The sequence below is a fragment of the Protopterus annectens genome, chromosome 2.part1 (assembly GCF_019279795.1).
Source record: "Protopterus annectens isolate FY-2018-M chromosome 2.part1, PAN1.0, whole genome shotgun sequence".
Lineage (NCBI taxonomy): Eukaryota > Metazoa > Chordata > Ceratodontiformes > Protopteridae > Protopterus > Protopterus annectens.
This window is the reverse complement of record NC_056729.1, coordinates 721,527,928-721,546,616: the sequence shown is the minus strand read 5'-3', so window position 1 is coordinate 721,546,616 and position 18,689 is coordinate 721,527,928. Positions and strand designations below refer to the sequence as shown.

The 18,689-nt window shown below is 43.3% G+C and overlaps 1 protein-coding gene across 1 annotated transcript in view; it reads right to left on the bottom strand.

Annotated features, from left to right (window-relative positions):
* Nucleotides 1-18,689, bottom strand: part of TDO2 (tryptophan 2,3-dioxygenase) — a 500,634-nt gene that overhangs the window by 7,082 nt on the left and 474,863 nt on the right. The gene's annotated exons all lie outside the window — the stretch shown is intronic.

Sequence of the window (18,689 nt, the reverse complement as noted above, 5' to 3'; positions counted from 1 at the left end):
GCACGGTGTCATATAAGTACAATAACAACTTAAACCACCAACTGTTGTGTTTATTCTGGTATGTTGTTGTAGAAATAGAATGTGTACAGGTTCTGCACAGAAAATATGGCTTTGACAGCATGAATTAACAGAGGTTGTTCAGAGAATCAGCTAGTATGCAAAATAGTAGATTATGGAGCTGTAAATCAAGATATACATGAAATTTGACATATGTTATGCACTAAGATCCAAACCTTGAATACTAATGTAAAATGTTTTATAGTGCTTCCCCTGCTACAGTGCTTTTTGTTAACCTTTGCTTTCCAGATCGTACAATTTCAAATGATTATTGCACAGTACACTATCTGTCATGCAGGAATCTCAGGATTACAAGGTCAGGCTATCTAAACCACAGAGTATTAGGCAGAAAACAGACAAAAGGAGACACAATTCCCCAGTAGCTCAGTCTGATGAGAAACAGCCTTGTAGTTTATTTTAGCACACCCAGACACTGTTTGAATCCAAGGAGAGGTACTGAGATATGTGCATATATACATTCAAAAAATCTTGAATATTTGTAGAAACAGTCAGATAGTGGTAATAGATATTTTCTCCACGGGTCTTACAGGTAATGAAATGTCTGTAGTAGCTGTTTGAAGGGTATAACAATACACTGTGTATAACTGTTCCACTGTCCAACCCCATGCTTGCAAATGACAGCAGGATAGGTACATACACCATGCCCTCTTCCTGATACATGTCTCTTATGTGTCATGTTGTCACGGCTAGTGGTCACTGCTGCCAATCACCTTGGACACAGATAGTAATCCAGGTGAACTATGCTAGTACCAGACTCACACAACATCATTGCAGGGTACCTCTTCATTGTCAAGTATGTAACACTAACATGTGCAAGCCCCCTGCAGTAAAGTAGCCACAGTTCACCCAGTCTGCCCCATACTATTACAGGTTGACAGTCTAACAGATATGTATGCGCCACAGAAGCTATGGGCCATAGGTGGATATAAAGTGAGGGCAGACTGTAGAGTACTGAGCAGTACTGTTGTGAAAAATAGAAGCAGATACAGTTGTTAATGGACTCCCACCACCTGTCATCTGCATCAATAATTACTATTCATATACTACGGGTATGTTGTTCTCAAAACCTATTGTTGGGACATGTGTTCCATTATTGTTCATATATTTCATTGGTTGCATATTAACATACCTTGTTCAAATACCACTGTTGGTGGCCTGTTGCCGTCAATGCAACTGGCGTCCTGTTACAATGCTTACTGTTGTTCAATGTATTCATGTGTTCTGTTTGCTAGGAAACTGTTTCAAATCTGTTGGTTTAGGTTAATGGGAACACACATGCATGCTGTTATAACTAATTTTGAAATGTATTGCTCATGACTAACCAATATATCTGGGAAAACCACAACACCATAGCATGTTTGGGAAGGCAGATCCTGGTGGATCTTCCACACCCTATCTGGCCATGGCACTGGGTCCCAGCATGTCTGGGACCTAACCCGGAATATCCTTCTCTGCTGGTTCTGCACAACCTTCAGGTGGAACTGCCTCAGGGAATGAGGCCCATCCCCCCGGGTGCGGAGAGGAGCCAGTCACCCCCAGAATGTTTTGGGGTATGGTGTGCAGCATCATCCACTCTGAGCTGGGAGGGCAGCTGTGCCAGATGGAGGGCCGCCTAGCACACCTGGAGGGGCAGGCTGCCCCTCTTGTCCAGCCTCTAGCACAGCCACCTTCAGGGCCACGAAGTAGTGACTGCCCATGGGTGGGGACCTCAGTACGACTTTATCCATTTGAGGGCTTATAGGCCTCTGATTCCCAACCACCCTCCCTGTCCAAGGTGTTTACCCCTCTAATGTGTCATATACCACCCCTGTCTGCAGTGTTGTGTGTCTTGTCTGTCTGCAAATGCTACCTATACTACACAACCTACCTCCCCAAACATACCTACAGCCCTTCCCCAACACCCCACTCTCACCAAAAAAAAAAAAAAAGGGCATCTGTCCCACAAAAAACACTGCCCCATACATAGCTCTACATTTTGCCCCCATGTAAAGTGAAATCAATCAATCTACCCACAAATTATTCTACAAATGTCTGTTGCCAACACCCTTCCCTGTGCAGTGTGAGGCTGTAAATTCCCAATTCTACACATTATTCACAGCTGTTGCTACAGTAGAAATGTAGAGCTATGATCCTTTCCCCCAGCTGTTTTCCTAATGTTTTACCCCCTGCTTGCCCCCATTTCATCACTTTCCTATCACCTTTTTTATTTTCTTTAATTAAAATTAGCACAGGTGTAAGCAGGAGTAAGCTATGCTAAGTGAAGCTAAGAGGACTTAACCGTCTGTTAGCATCACTTACATTTGTGCAACACCACATAAACCCACTTATAACTGCTTAAAATACCTTAATTAATCTGTCTCCATAAGCCGTTGTTCTGCCTAGCAACAAAATAATCAGGTCTGCCAAGTCTCAAACACAGGATGCTGTGCCCTACAATCACAGCAATGTACCACTACACCATCTGAGCTGTGAGGATTTGTAATGCTTTTACAAACATATCATGCATTATGGTCATTTAAGATGAGTGAAAAAAGTCATCACTACCAAGTCTTGAGCCCAGGGCCCTGTGCACTACAATCACAGTAATGTACCTCTACATCATCTGAGCTGTAGGAATTTGTAATGTTTTTACAAACATATCATGCACTACAGTAATTTTACATAAGGGAAAAATATATATCCATAGTACTCATATACATATGTATGTATATATCTATATATATATATATATATATATATATATATATATATATATATATATATATATATATATATATAAACCAACCTCTTACTCCAAGACATCTGCAAAAAGCCTGATAAAGTGGGGGGGGGGGGGTTAAAGGGATAATAATAGTGACAGCTTTGAAATATAGCTGTTATACATGTAGAAGTCTGCTAGAGTAACATGATTTGATTTAACATTTATTTCCTGATATATTCCAGGTCTCAAACACAAATGATTGTCATAATTTACTGATGTCAATGCTCACATCATCCCAGTGATTTGTCAGAAACCTACAACTGTTGCGGGGAACAGACCAAACATACGAGCCATGCATCTGGACAGTGTATAGACATCTGGACAGTGGAGAGGTATGACTGGAATCATGTAACAGAAGAGAAAAAACGCTGGGAGCTGCCAAACATTTCACCCAGCACCTTCTGAACCACAGTAAGACCAACATGACACTACCCCAAATCAGCTCTGGGGAATTACCCATGTATTTCCAAATATATCATGCACTACAGGGATAGAACTGTAGGGAAAATCAGACATTGGTGAGAAATTGTCCATGCACAACCATTTGTACCAGTCACAGCAACATACCGGTATCCCAAATTAACTCGAGTAGAATGACTGTTTGAACAAACATATCTTAATTGCAGTCACACACAACACCAACATATACTGGCCCAACTCACAGACCATTGGGAATCTTGAGGTGTTACAGGACATTTCTCAGTTTGCCCCTACAAACTTATAAACCTGATAGACCACCAGCAATGGTAGCAGCATGCACAGTCAGAGAGAAAAGGATCTATGACACTCACATCTGATACTTTCGCTACTCAGCCCAACATTTACACACAACACTGCTACACAATCTTGGCAGTCTGTTAACAATGGCCAGACATACATAACTCTCAACTGTACAGATTTCCATAGAATGCCCAGGATGTGGGACCATATTTATGGTGACTGTCGCATACCACTTCCAGGAGTCTGCTAAGTTACTGGGATGATATCAGGAGTGCAGTCACTAAATAATGATAATAAAGTACAAATATGGCCAGCAAATAGATGAAGGCTCCTGCGACATGAAATAAAAAATACTTAATAAATATTAATACTTAATAAATTTACTCAACCACATGCACAGGAACCAAAACGGCAGCAGCTCAGACAAACAGAAAGCATACTAACTTAATTCGTTACAAAAACGATTCCTGAAAATGATTAAAAGCTTTTATTCCATAAAAAAGTAAGCGCTTTCACCCGTAGGCTTCTTCAGACTTTAATTCATTCCATAGCACAATGCCTTTATATAGTACCAATTAACAATCACTATCTCCTCCTCTCATACTGGGATTAATACTCTGTATTACACAAAACTTAAAAGAGTGTAATATTCCATGAGATTTTTGATGTTTAGCTAGGGCATTGTGATCAGAACATGAGTACCATATGCGTATAGGTTCTGATCACAATGCCCTAGCTAAACATCAAAAATCTCATGGAATATTGTGATAATTATACACAAGAATGTGAACTAAGATGGAGTATATGCCTTAGAGTGGATAAATTCCCTGGCTTAAATGACAAAATTCAGCTTAAACCCGTTTTTTGTAGTAGGAGGGTAAAAAGACCTAAAAGTTGACACATATTTGATGAATTGTTTTGATTTAATAAGTTGTTATATCTAAAAATTTTATTTATTTATTTATGTCAAGTTTTTAGAAAGTTGTAAATGTTTTTTAAATGTTTATGACATATGTGTGTTAGTGACCTATCAGTTGTTAATTGGTACTATATGTGAAATAGGAAGCTAAACACTAGGTTGCAATAAGACCTGCTGGACTTACATGCTGCTGTCCAGCACCTATGGCCATTCCTGCTTGCCCTGTCTGCAGTGACATAGATCATATATCTAGCCCCTGAGTCACCCTAGCAAAGTTCAGCTCATGTATGACTACTACTGGAGTGTCTGTTGTCCAATACTGAGTGTGACACTGCTAGGCTAGCTATCTGGGATATTGTAAATATTCATATGTCACCTGTGAAAGCTACTATGATACATATGCTTGTCTTACAAAATGTAAGAGACTTATATAGGGTATGTGCATAGTACACAACAGTCACAGAAGTGTGTGTTGAACTGTATGTTATATGCTGAGCCCATATCTGACAACTGTCCAGAGTTTTGCAGACTGACCACATGTCTGCCTCATATTTGTAGTAATTGCCTCATACAGTTGTGTATTGTCTGGCACATCACTGGCAACCCATTAAAGACTGAAGTCATAACATTAAAGCATACATTTGATTGTCAGATGTCATATCCTGTGGAGTAGACCTATGAATGCGACACCGTCTCTGCTGGCAACTAAGTGTGTTTCTACCTCTCCACTGTACAGATTTTCGCAGAATGTCCAGATTTTAGGCTCATATTTTTGGCCTGTTCCTCTTTTTTCCTGGCAAATCACAGGAATGATCTCAGGATTGAAGTCACTAAATAATGACATACATTGAGTTTCAAACTTCAAATCCTTCAGAAAATGTATATTAAAACAAATCCTGCTACTCTAACAACTTACACTGTTTCAGCTAGATTCATAAAGTGACACTATTTTCCGGCCTTTGCCCACTAGTGATGTGTGCCTTTGTGCAGATATCTTGCTCCAACAGGAGCTAGGTGTCTTAGCATGAAACCCATGCCAATGCAAGTGTACCTTGTCCTGTAGGATGCCGACATTTGTGCAGTCACTGACACCTGCTTTGCAGCTGTGAATAGCACACTAACCTTGCCAGGTTACTAACCCCATCATACGTGTAGACCCCAAATGGAGGACCGCAAAGCCACAGGAGGTGGAGTGTTGAACATTATCATACACATACACACCTCCAAGCTGGCCAAACAGTATGATGCATGGGGGACATCCCAAGTGCAGTTAACAGTTGACAAAACACCTACTCAAATCAAAGCTAGCTACAGGCCTCCAACCATGACTATGGACACTCACCACACCTATTGGTACTTGCTTGCTGGAATCTGTCAGGATTCAATCGTCTACTCTGTTCCTGAGTGACTTCAACTACCCAACCATAGTGTGCATGATCTATGCCACCTGAACATGAATGCACAGAGATTTCTCAACTTTGTCAATGTGAATGCAGTGCATCAGCCAATCAACTCACCTACAGCAGGTGGAAATATCCTGGTTCTAACCAACATGATTAGCCAATGTAGCACTCCTACAGTGTCATCCTTGGTAAGATCTGTCCACATAGCTATCACTGTTCAGGTCACCATCTCCTCTGCCCCCCCCCCCCGTCAGGGTCAAACAAAATCAACTTTACACAAATTACTATAAATCTCCTCAGAGCAGGTAGAAGTAGGTTTACAGCCAACATCCCATCAGTTGGAACTAGCTGTAGCATCCAAGCCCACACCACAATACTATGTGAGAACCTACATAGCTGTATGGACTCAGCAATACCTGACAGGACAACTTCATCCCCCACAAGGTAGGGTAAATGTCGGTGGTGGACAGCAGCAATACACAAATACCATAATAGGTGGAAATAATTGATGGACAGGGCCAAGAAGGAAAAGGTGCCTTGCTGGAAGTAATGTCACCTTGGTCTGCACAAGCAAATAAGGTCACAGATGAATTACCCTAAGGTATCCTTGAGTGCAAATTGGACACATCCACCAAGGCCAATCACTAGGCCTTCCACACATATGTCGGCAATCCCAGAGGCAACACACAAATTTGCTCTGTAGCGGTTGTCAATAACACCACATACACATACAACATAGATATAGGCAACCTGCTGCATACAGATGAAGTGTAAATATCACCCCCTGTTCCCCATTGCTACACATGTGCATGCCCAGCACCTGCCCCCACTCCTCTCATCATTAGGGAAGCAGGTCTGTAATGCCCTCTCAAAGGCAACACATAGAAGTCTCCATAGGCCTGATACCATCCCTGGCTGCATCCCACATGAATTCAGGCATAAGCTCTCAGATCCATTATGCACTGTAGTCAAACAAAGCCTGAGCACTGGTGTCATCCCATATGCACAGAGGACAGCCACTGTCATCCCTATACACAAAGGCGGAGCAATCCACTGACCCAGCCAATCATATGCACATCAGCCTAACTAGCCTGCTCTGCAAGGGCATGGAAGGCAATATCAAGGACATTCTGAAAAGGGACAACCTCAAAATGCCTGAGCCCACACAGTGTGGTATTTTCAAAGGGAGATCAAGCCTGGTAAACCTGGTTGCCTTCTCTGAAGTAGTCAACAAACACAAGGATGAGGGGAAGATGGTAAACAATGCCTACCTTCACCTAGCTGAATTCTGTCACAATAATCCCCAGGCAGCCAGGATACATAAACCTACACAGCTAGGCATCAACCTGTATGTTACCAGATGTGTAGCTAACTGGCTCAATGATAGTACCCACTTGGTCAAAGTAGTGGAACCCACCTCTAGTAGTAGATTCTTCCAAAGCGGTGTACCCCAAGGATTGGTCTGTGGGCCTCTATTGTTTGAGATATATGTATGTGAGGTACAGGACAAAACAGTGGTCTGTTGTTGACCAGGTTTACAGATGCTTGCAAGCTGGCCACTGTCTTACATTCCCCTACTGATGTGAGCATCCCTCAAGAGGCCCTCACCCAATTAATGACTGGTGCAAGAAGCATTGCACAAACTGAATGCCAAGAGATGCATCATTCTCCCTGCTGTGGCAGATGCACTAATTATGACAGTAATAATGTACTGAGCAGGCAATCAGATGTGAGGCAACTTGTGCACCAAGGCTGGTAGCAGCCTGACAGTTTCCCACCATGTGGGCACCATTGTATGGAAGACTGTCTACATGGCCCACCTCACAAATACAGGTATGTCATCAACGAACCAGGAGGCCACAACATCCCTGTACTCCTGTACTCCACCCTTATCAGATGCATTACCAAGTACAATGGCACCTTTGGCATGTGCCTTGCCAAACAAATGCAGCAGTTGCAGAGACCACAGAGTTTCCTGACGAGTTAATTCCAGGGTCTGCAACACCTATCTTATATGGGTAGGCTGAAAGCCCTGTCCCTGTACTCAGTCTCATACAGACTGATCATAGGTGACCTGTGTCTGGCATACAAGGCCATTTTCAAACCAGCCTTGATGGCATTTCTGCATCTGTAAACAAACCCCACTCATGCATCACACACTCAAGGCCCTCACTTGGTCTGTGATATGTATAGTACTTGTTGGCAGGATAGTATAGTGTCCCACACAATATGCACTGTCTGTAAAATACATTCCCTCTGCATGTCTAGCAGAGTATGTGCATAGCCCTCTTGAAGAAGAAGCTGGACAACTGCATGGGAAATGGATGACACACACCTGGGATCCCGGGTGTGTCCCAGCTGGACAGGGGAAACAGATGCTGGCTTTGAAGGGACATGGGCGAAAGTCTGGGCCAGGCTTATGAGGGCATCAAGGCCAATAGCTTGGTATCATCTTATGAGGCTATGCACCTAGTACTTGACATGTTTCCTGTATGTATTGCAGACTGTCCTGCAATGTTGTCTGAAATGAATCCCTGTGAGTCTGAACTGTGTAGGTACTGCAGTGAAAGTGTATAGTCCTGTTCCTCCATCAGTTATCATCACATATTGTTACACCTTGTCATTGCATGTAGTCTGTACTGCAGTAAGTCAGCTCTTATAGTACATGTATATGCACTTGGTGACAGTGTATAGCTCACTACAATAGCTTTGGTCTTGGTCACAATTACCATTCTGCTACTAGGCCCATCACACAGTAGGATTTGTCACCCTTTGTTGTGGGCCTTACAGTAGCAGTGAAAGAGATGGACTGTGGCAGGTAGAACTACTGTAAGGTCTGCCCTGAAGAGCCCATAGGTGTCACAGCTCTGCCAGACTGTACCAGGAGTGTGTGTGTGTGTGTGTGTGTGTGTGTGTGTGTGTGTGTGTGTGTGTGTGTGTGTGTGTGTGTGTGTGTGCGTGTGCGTGTGTGTGTGTCTGTGTGTGTGTGTGTGTATATACATAAATGAAATCATTTGTTTAAAAGCAGTTACTGTGGGAAAGGGGCTCTGGAAGTTACTGAGATTCATACAGAGATTGGAGAAGTGGACCTGGGTGCTAGGCCAACGTCTCAGCAAACATAATACGTATATGTTGCCTTCCTCATGCAGGTGAACACAGGGGTTGGTGTCACTCCCCCTCACAACCTGATGTCAGTGTCTTAGCAGACTCCCATGATGATGGTGGTCATAGTGAGGCAGGTGGGGTTGTTGGTGCCTGATTCTGTGCCATTGTTTGGTATCCCACTTTCCCGCACCATGTCCCCACACACAGTCAGTATGCCCACACATACCCAGTCTCCAGAAGCCACGGATAATGGACAGGTTAAGGGTGGTGGCATGGAACAGGCTAGTGTGTTGAGTATGGTGAGTATGAGTGTAGACACCAGCCATATCCAGAGAGCAGACGAGGTCACACACAGGCAGATGGACAAGGGTGGTCGAAGGAAGACTGCTGACCATCAACTCTCTGTTGCAAGTATCACAGTACGTGTCACCAGATGCATGTTACAGTCCATCATGGAGGCACAGGCATGTACTGACCACAACACCAGACACATGCTCAATGTCATAAATGCAGCATTCGCTGCCATGCGTGATGACCTCCATGACATTTGTGATGCCATAAGTCATCTTGCCAATGTGGCTAGACAATGGGGTGTGACATTGTCACTGCTCGACTGTGCAATGTCTGTGCTTGAGCATGTGGTGGGTATAGGGCATTGGTCAGGTGGACATAGGTAAGCAACATGATCAGCTGTGAGCACACATGGCCATGCACATTCACAATCCCGTAGTGGCAGTACCAACAGCAGTACCAAAGGGAGGGTGCTGTCCATACCACACCGGAGCAGGCCACAGGCACGTTATCCTGGCCAGTCCCATCAGGGACGCAGAGCCAGCAGGCAGCAGTCACCATTGGGCAGTAGTACTGCATCTGTCCTTGGGCCTGGCAGTGCCAATGATACTCCTGGCAGAACCTGTTCCTGCATCCCTGCCAGGAGATGGTGAACTGTACATCCTGCCATGTACGGTCCATGGCTGTCCAACATATTCCTGTGATGGGCATCCACATGGTTTGATGGTGTGCAGACAAACAGTCACACATCCCTATCACAGGCCAGTCACCACCAGACATGCACAGCTACTCTGCAAGGCCCAGTTGAAAACTACCCCTCCAGCCACACACACACACACACACACACACACACACACACACACACACACACACACACACACACACACACACACACACACAATGTCAGCCATATGGCCCAGATTAGGCCTCTGGCAATCCACCATCACACCCTGTGCATGTGATGATACTTGTGCCACAACCCTGTTATCCATACCATTGATGCAGGGACATGCTCATATGGGTCTGATGCACAGGATGACTATAGTACAGTGTAGCAATATCATGCTGTGTAAGGTGCTGTCTGCTGGCAGTAGTTATGGGTACACATCGAGGTGCATGTACCTTGTTAGCCATGATGTACTATTTTTGTTAGTACTGCTGACTGACTGTAGTGTCATGTACTGTATTCTGGTTGTGTTCCAGGTGTCTGCGTGTTTACAGGCTATGGGTCTGCTGACAGCAGCACTAATGTGTAAGTTGGAGTGAAAACACAATAACCTGTTCATAGCCAAGGTTTAACTGTATATGTACATGTTTACCAGGTGTGTTTACATGCAACAGTGTGTGAGGGGCAATTGTGGTGGACAGTGTAGTGTGACCTTGCATATATATCCTTGACACAGTCACCTAGGCATCATACATGTCACCTGGGTGTTCTGTAGGACCGCATGCTCACACGTACAGAGGAGGTTACTTGAGTACTGGCACTAGGTCCCTCACAAGCTTAGCCATTACTTTAACTGCAACAGATTCAGCTATTAGCACCTGTTGCCCCTCCCATTTCTGTCACATCCACTCGACCGTCATGCAGTTGATGAGGGTATGCCTGGTACTGTGTATGACAGGTTTGGGGTATGTATTCCTGACACAGGTCAGCCTGTGTTAGTCTAACCTGACAATCACCAGCATATGTGTCTCCTATTTCATATACATATCTAGTCTCTCATGCTGGTAGAGCACACAGAGTCATAGCCCTGTAAATGGGGAAGCTGATGAAGGGCTCAGCACAGCCCCTACTTGCACAGTCTTATAAATTATAGTGCTAGATACATAACACAGATAGCATGGCGGTACTGTAGTGTGGCAGTGTCTGCCACTACTATTGAAGTGGGTGACAAATCCATGGGCTGTTAGGATTGCCAATGGGCGGTTCAGAGCCCCTTAACATGTAAGAGCCATCTGACACACACACACACACACACACACACACACACACACACACACACACACACACACACACACACACACACACACACACACACACACACACACACACACACACTTGCCACAACTGAGTGTAGAACCCCTACCTGTGTAATTATCTGTACTATACTGTTACTTAGTTATTACACATGCCACGGAGATTACAGGACTAAGTGCTGTACAAAGGTACTTCTAAGGGCAATGACATCAGCAGGACTGCTAAAGTAGGGTATTGGGAAGTGCTGTGGGTGGGAAGGTTCTCCAGATACTTTGTCCTACAAATATACACACTTACAAACTCTTGTACGTACACTTACACACACACACACACACACACACACACACACACACACACACACACACACACACACACACACGTTGGCCAAAAGTGGGAATAGAACCCCTGCCTATCTAGTTATTTGTACTATAGTGTTACACAGTTATCACACAGACTACAGAGCTTATAGGGCTTATAAGTCCACAAAGGTACTTGTAAGGTGACTGACATCAGCAGGACTGCCAAAGTAGGGCACTGAGAAGTATTGTGGGTGGGGAAGTCCTTAAAATACTTCAGCCTACAAACATACACACTCACACACACACACACACACACACACACACACACACACACACACACACACACACACACACACACACACACACACACATTTGCCAGAACTGGGAATAGAACCCCTGCTTATCTACTTATTGCATTATACTGTTACATAGTTAATGCACGTGCCATGGAGCTTATAGGGCTGGGGCTGTGCAAAGGTACTTCTAAGGGGAATGACATCAGCAGGACTGCTAAACTGGTGTGGGAATAGCCTAAACACATGCGCACACACAAGCAGGTGATGTGATATTATAACCCCCACTTCAGTACTATTACACAATGGAGCTCGCCTTCATGCTGGCACATGCAACTGGTTACAACCAGTATGCCACTGTCCACAGCAGGACATCACTCTATGCCATTCAGGCTATCATTGTGAATGACCCACTCTCTGTGTGTCTCCCTGTGTCTCTCTCTCTCTCTCTATCACTGTCTGTCTCTCTCTCCCCCATGTCTATGTGTGTGTATGCTTGACATATTATCTGTTGCCCATATATATGTCTGTGTATCACATGCAACAGATGCAGATAAATCACATATTGGCCACCTACAGCTGAGGGTAATCCTGTCTGATGGGTGTGTGTAGGGATAGATAAAGTGCACTTAACTGTCTGTATGCAAAGACATATATGCACAATACAGTTATATAGCCCAATGTGGGTTGTAACATGGTCTGTGATTCTCTAAGTGAAGAAGCATGCCCTATATGACCTTCTATAGTGAGACTCCATTCCAGAGATAGTTGTACTCTGGTCCAGGGTTTTGTGTGCTACAGCCATACCTCTCAAAAGTAAACAGGACTTTCCTAGAGGTGCTGGGTTTGTTTTAGCAAACATTTTCTGACATATTTGAAGTCTGACACTGCAATGTATTATGTCATTACCTAGTGACAGACATCCTCAGATCATCACAGTGCTTTACCAGAGGAATACAATATGTATGATGCACAGACCAATATTATATGCCCAACTATATACATTGTTGCCCAAAAAGGCCAGTTGAGAGGTGTGGCTACAGCTGGTTGACTGATGAAGCTGTGTAAACAGTTCAGCAATTTGGTGATATACTGGCTAGGGATCTCCTGCTTGTGTGGTATTCTGCTTACCTGAAAAGTCATATACTGGTGTGGCCATACCTCTCAACTGTACATTATTTTGCAGATTGTCCAGGTGTTTGTCTAGAAGTTTCATCCAGTGTACATAAAATTGTGTTTTTATGGCAAGTTAGTTGCATATAATTGAAGACTGACATTACAAAATACTGACAGACATTAGTGTTTCAGACTTCATAACCTTCAGACAATTCCTGCTAATGCAAAACCCCTTATTCTACCAACTTTCTCAGTATGTAAGGGCAGTATTTACAGCACGTACCTGTCATTGTGCTGTTCTCCCACTTTTATTTATGACCTTGTCCAGATGTCTTTCTGTCAGAGGCTGGGAGGTATGGGTGTGTGTACAGAGTGCATTCTACTGTGCAGAATTGTCCATTATATGTGCAGTATATTCCAGCAGCACTGTGACTTCCAGTTATGTCAGTGGCAGAGCTGTACAGAGTAATCTGGTGAACCAGTGACAGACAGTTGTGAATAGGTTGATATGACATTAGTAGGGTATTGGCCCTGAAGCCCTTATAACCCTCAAAGACAAGAGTGTAGCCCATGTTACAACATGTCAGCACACAGAGCCCCTGTCCAGCAGGGACACAGGTGGGATCACAGAACTGTATTTTGTGTTTCCCGTGCACTTATACAGGCAGCACATCACTAGGGGTACTGAGGCACTTGGCTTACTGTTGACAGGGAGTATATTCCACAGATGGTGGAGTGTGTGGTACATGTATTTGCCACACCAGCAAGCCGTACTGATATCACAGCCCAGGTTGATGCTGCGCCTTCAGGTTGATGGAGTGGGCCTTGAGTTCCAGATGTGCAACAGTCCCATCAAGGCAGGGTTTGGATTGCTTTGCATGCCAGACAGGGGGTCATCTCAGCAGAGTCTGTATGGAACGGGGTAATGGGACAGTGCTGTTAGCCTATCTGTGCAGGGTAGGTGTTTGGGGTTTGTGGTAAGGCCTTAGTGTTTTCAAGACTCTAGTTTGTGTAGTCTACATGGTCTGTGGTGTGTAGGTTTGTGGAGTTCTCATGTGATTTTGCCTCTGAGGCATACCTCTCAACCTGGAAACATCAAAAATCTGGGCAAAGACCCATAAAAAAATAGGTACAAATCTGTATGCTGATTAACATAAAATTTGCATACATAATTATGTAACCCCACCCACTTCAATGAAATTGTGGGATGCCAATTTTCAAACAGAAACTGAAGAACAGGCAACCAAAATATGGCCCCAGCACAGACCCTGAAGTAAATTATTTTTTTTTAAATGTGTAGCAATGATGTTCACTGGGAAAGGAGAAGATGAACCTTAGGATTTTGTTTTTGGTGACTTGCAGTATGCGGTCTTTGTCCCTTAAAAAGTACAACACAGTACAGTACCAGCAATCCATGTATATACTATGGGAGCAGAACCCACAGCCTTCTGCATTAAAAGCAAGTATTCCTGTTGTGCTACTAACAACACAAATAGAACTGGCATAAGGAGCAGTAAACTTCTCTGCCCCTGAAGAACTATGCAGCACAAGAAATCTTGAAAAAGTCAAAAATTATTGGATTATTCGGGGGGGGGGGTGACAGACAAAAAGCTGAAAACCAGGGACATGTTTTAAACATTGCCTGTATAATCTTAGAAAAGTTGCTAGAATGAAATGTTTTGTGTTACCATGCGTTTCCTGAAAGACAGAAGGACTGAAGCCTAAATGGCTATCATTATTTAATGAATTCAGATCAACCTCTCACTGATTTGCCAGAAAACCACACATTTCAGGAGGAACAGACCAAAAGTATGAGCCAAACATTCCAGACATTCCATAAAACTTTGAGAACTATGGTTAGTTAACTCCTTGAATCACAAGAAAATTCTAAAGACATGCTTCTAGATCATTTCTCTCTGGGCCTCCGCTGAAAACATGATCTGTGGAACCTAGTCGTACTTTCCCGGTCAACAAATGTTCAATAAATAAATAAAATAAATAAAAATAAATAAAAATAAACAAGTGGTGGTGGTACGGGGTAGAGAATTTAGGTTCTTGCTACCTGTACCTAAGGTACAGGGTTTGAGCCTGAGTAACTCTAACCAGCAGTCATAACTAACTGGGGCATTTTCACACACAGACACACACACAGACACACGCACACACACACACACACACACACACACACACACACACACACACACACACACACACACACACACACACACACACACACACTCCTACCTGCTGTACAGTAAAGGAAAGTAGAGTTCAGCCATTAAAGTAAAGGTAAAATAAAAGCATGAGCAAAGTTCTGCCATTAAAGTAAAAAAAAACACAGACTAAATTAAGTATTCTCTTTCCTGCTGTACAGTAAATGTAAAGAAATTACAGTTCAGCCGTTAAAGTAAAGGCAATCTCCTGCCAGCAGTTACAGTAAAGGTAAAATGAAAGCACGAGCACAGTTCTCCCATTAAAGGAAAAAATTAAGCAATGCCCGTTCAAGTACAAAACATCCTGCTCCTCCTGTTACGTAAGGAAGTCACCGTTTAGCTGTAAATTAAATAATCTCCTGCCACTGACAAACAATGAAAGCACAAGTAAAATACATCTACTTTCAGTAAACAGCATCCTGGTAAGAAAAGCACAGTTCAGCTGTTAAATTGCTTATGTAATCTCTCTCTCTGTCATGTCACAAGCAGAGTTCAGCTGTTAATGTCCTGTCCATTAAAACTACATTCACTTAAAGTACAGTCCCAGTAAAAGGAAAACACATTTCAGCCATAGTAGCCAGAAATTAAGTAATCTCCTGCCTGCTGCCAATGAAAACACAAGTAAAATAAACTCTGTAACTAAAGGCATAAGCAAGAGTTCAGCCATTGATTGAACATCCACGCTCCACAGTAATCACACATTTTATCTGCTGTTTTACCTGGGGGAGGACAAGCTGAGCCACGGCTTGAATGCAGCCATTAAATAAGAAAAGTTGCTGTTTGTCAGGGAAGAAGCTGTGCACAGTTTAGCTGTAAATTAAATAATCTCCTGCTACTGATGAACAATGAAAGCACAAGTAAAATACATCTATAGTTTCACCCACATATTGGAAGTTATCTTTTGCCAGGCTCTACAGTGCAGGGATGGTCAACCTCCAATTAGCTCGAGAGGTAGACAATTGCTGAAACAGTTTCCTGCAGAAAGACTCCCAGGATCTTTGGTTCTGTGGACCTCCTCTGCCGCGGGATGGTGTCTTCCATTATTGCTCCCCCCCTGCCTCTGAGGGAAAACTCTCCACGTGTGTCTTGGTAGGATCCTTGACACTTCTTGTACCACATTTTTCTGCTGCCTCTCTGACCTTTAGGATAAGGCCTCTGAGGAGCCAAAAATGTATGCGCATATCAAAAAGAGCCTTACCTTCCTTCTCGCACACGGATAGCATATCTTTGACTTTGGGACCATAAAGTGAAGTGGTGTCAAATGGTGCATTGATGAATGAAGATGTAAAAGGCTCCACAAAATCGCATAGTCTCATCCAGGCATACCTTCTCATACAGATGCTGGAACCCACAGCTCTACGTCTTTCTTCAGCTGCATGCGCGATGAGCTTCATGGGAGAGTTAGCTACAGAATGCAGGGTAGCTACCTGGGAAGCTACCTTCTCTTTTGCTCCCTCAGCTACTGCTCATTTAAGGCTATCTGATAGCTCTTTGATCAGATCCTTTGCAACCTGGTGAAATGAGAAAGATAATTCAGTGATTGCAAGGCAAAGGTCGCTGAAGAAAACACTTACTTCTCGCATCTATCCATCATTCTAGAATCCTTATTAGAAGGATGGACAGTTGAATTCCCCTCAAAAAGTTCCTTCTTGATCACTGCCACCATGACCATGGCATCTACAGCAACTTCTTTCATCCAGAAAGCCTTGTCAGATGGGGTGGTGATTATTTTATTCTGTCTCTAGGGAAAAGGTTTGATGGAATCTGGGGTCTCCCATGCCTGCTGAGAGATCAAATCTCTGAGGTCATCAGTGGGAAGAGTCACCCAGAAGGTAGATGGGTGGGAACCAAAGGCTGCCAAGTATACCAACTCCTTAGGTGAAAGATTACTGTATGGCCAGATTACTGGATGGCCAGACACCACTCTGTTTCAGAATCTCCAGAATCTCCCCAAAGGAAATATCCTCAGGAGGTGACTATGGGGATCCTTTTCCCTCATCGAGGTCAGTGTCTCCTGTGGCTGACTCCTCTGTGGAGTCCAAATGCTTCCTCTTGCAAAGTTACTTCCTAGGGACCTCCTCAGTGGGGTTCTGGGAAGGTATCAAAAGAGGCAGGGATACCCGGATGGGTATCCTGGCACCAGAGGTCCTACTGTCCCTGTGGGACTTCCTGGTCAAAAGAGGAATGTTGGACACCTTGATGGGATTGAGGATCCATGGGGGCAGGTGACATTCTAGATGCAGTGGCAGCTATAGCCCTCTCCACAGCCCCAAAGGCTGAACGGTCCTGAATGGAAGAGGACTCCCACTCTGTCAAGCTATGCTTTTGGGATGGGGTCCTCTCCAGTCCAGAAGACAGCTCACCTGAGGTAGAAGCTGGAGTCAAGCTCCACTGTGCTGAAGCCCCGAGTTGCATCAACTGCTCTGAAGACCTGGGAGCTGAGCACACTCAAGGCTTGTGAGGTTCATTGTAGCTGGCTCCAGGAACTCTCCAGCTAAGAAAAGACTGAAGAGCAGTGAGCATTGCAAAATCTTCTTGCAAATGAAGGGACCCAAGACAATAAACACACAGGGAGTGTGAGTCACCAAAAGGAATCTTATGACCATACTTTGTACATTTTTTTTAAATCCTGCAGGTTTTTCTTGCTTTTCCACCATGATGTAAAGAACATGGACAGAGAAAACAGTGACATAGACACATGTATACTTAGGAGCAAAACAGGGAAAAAAGAAGCAAAGTTTTTTTTATTTATTTATTTTTTGGCAGATATAGATAGAAAAGGAAGAAATGGAGGACTACTAACAATAGTAGTTAAAGAAATGCCTTAAAGGTAAAAAGGAAGGGAAGTGACCTAGAAAAAGGGTGGTTAATAGTGGGAAAGGGAGAGAACGAGAGAGAGAGAGAAAATGAAAATAACCTAATAAAAACAGTTACTACTAAAGAAGGATTCTTGAGAACAAGGGGGAAATTGAAAAGGGCTAAACACACTAATAAGATGTAGAAATTAGACTGTAGAAGACAATATTTTAATAATATGACCAAGAACTAGCTGATTGGACCACGTCTTCGTAAAGTATCAAACGAGATCTGAGTTAACATGGATAGATGCACTGTGGGTATGGGGACATATCCAAGAGATTTTTGGTTGCCACGAGCTTAGTAATGAATGAGTCAGATCTGGACCAATATGTGAGGGCGAGATGAAAATTTGACAATATCAGATGGACGGTTTCCTCCATGTGTTGACTACATTCAATTAATTACAAAAACTTGACTGTGTGCACATTATCATATGCTTAGTAAAACTGCTAATCTTCTCCTTTAAGTTGCCTATTATTTTCTTCAGTTACACTTCTGAAGTAAATCTATTTTTAATTTGTTTTTTACTTACATGAACTTTGAAGTACATGCAGCAATATTAATTCTAACAGCTGATAAGATCTACATATTCATATACTGTATTACCAGTTGTAATATTACATTTTCTGCATTATATGATGTGTTAAAATA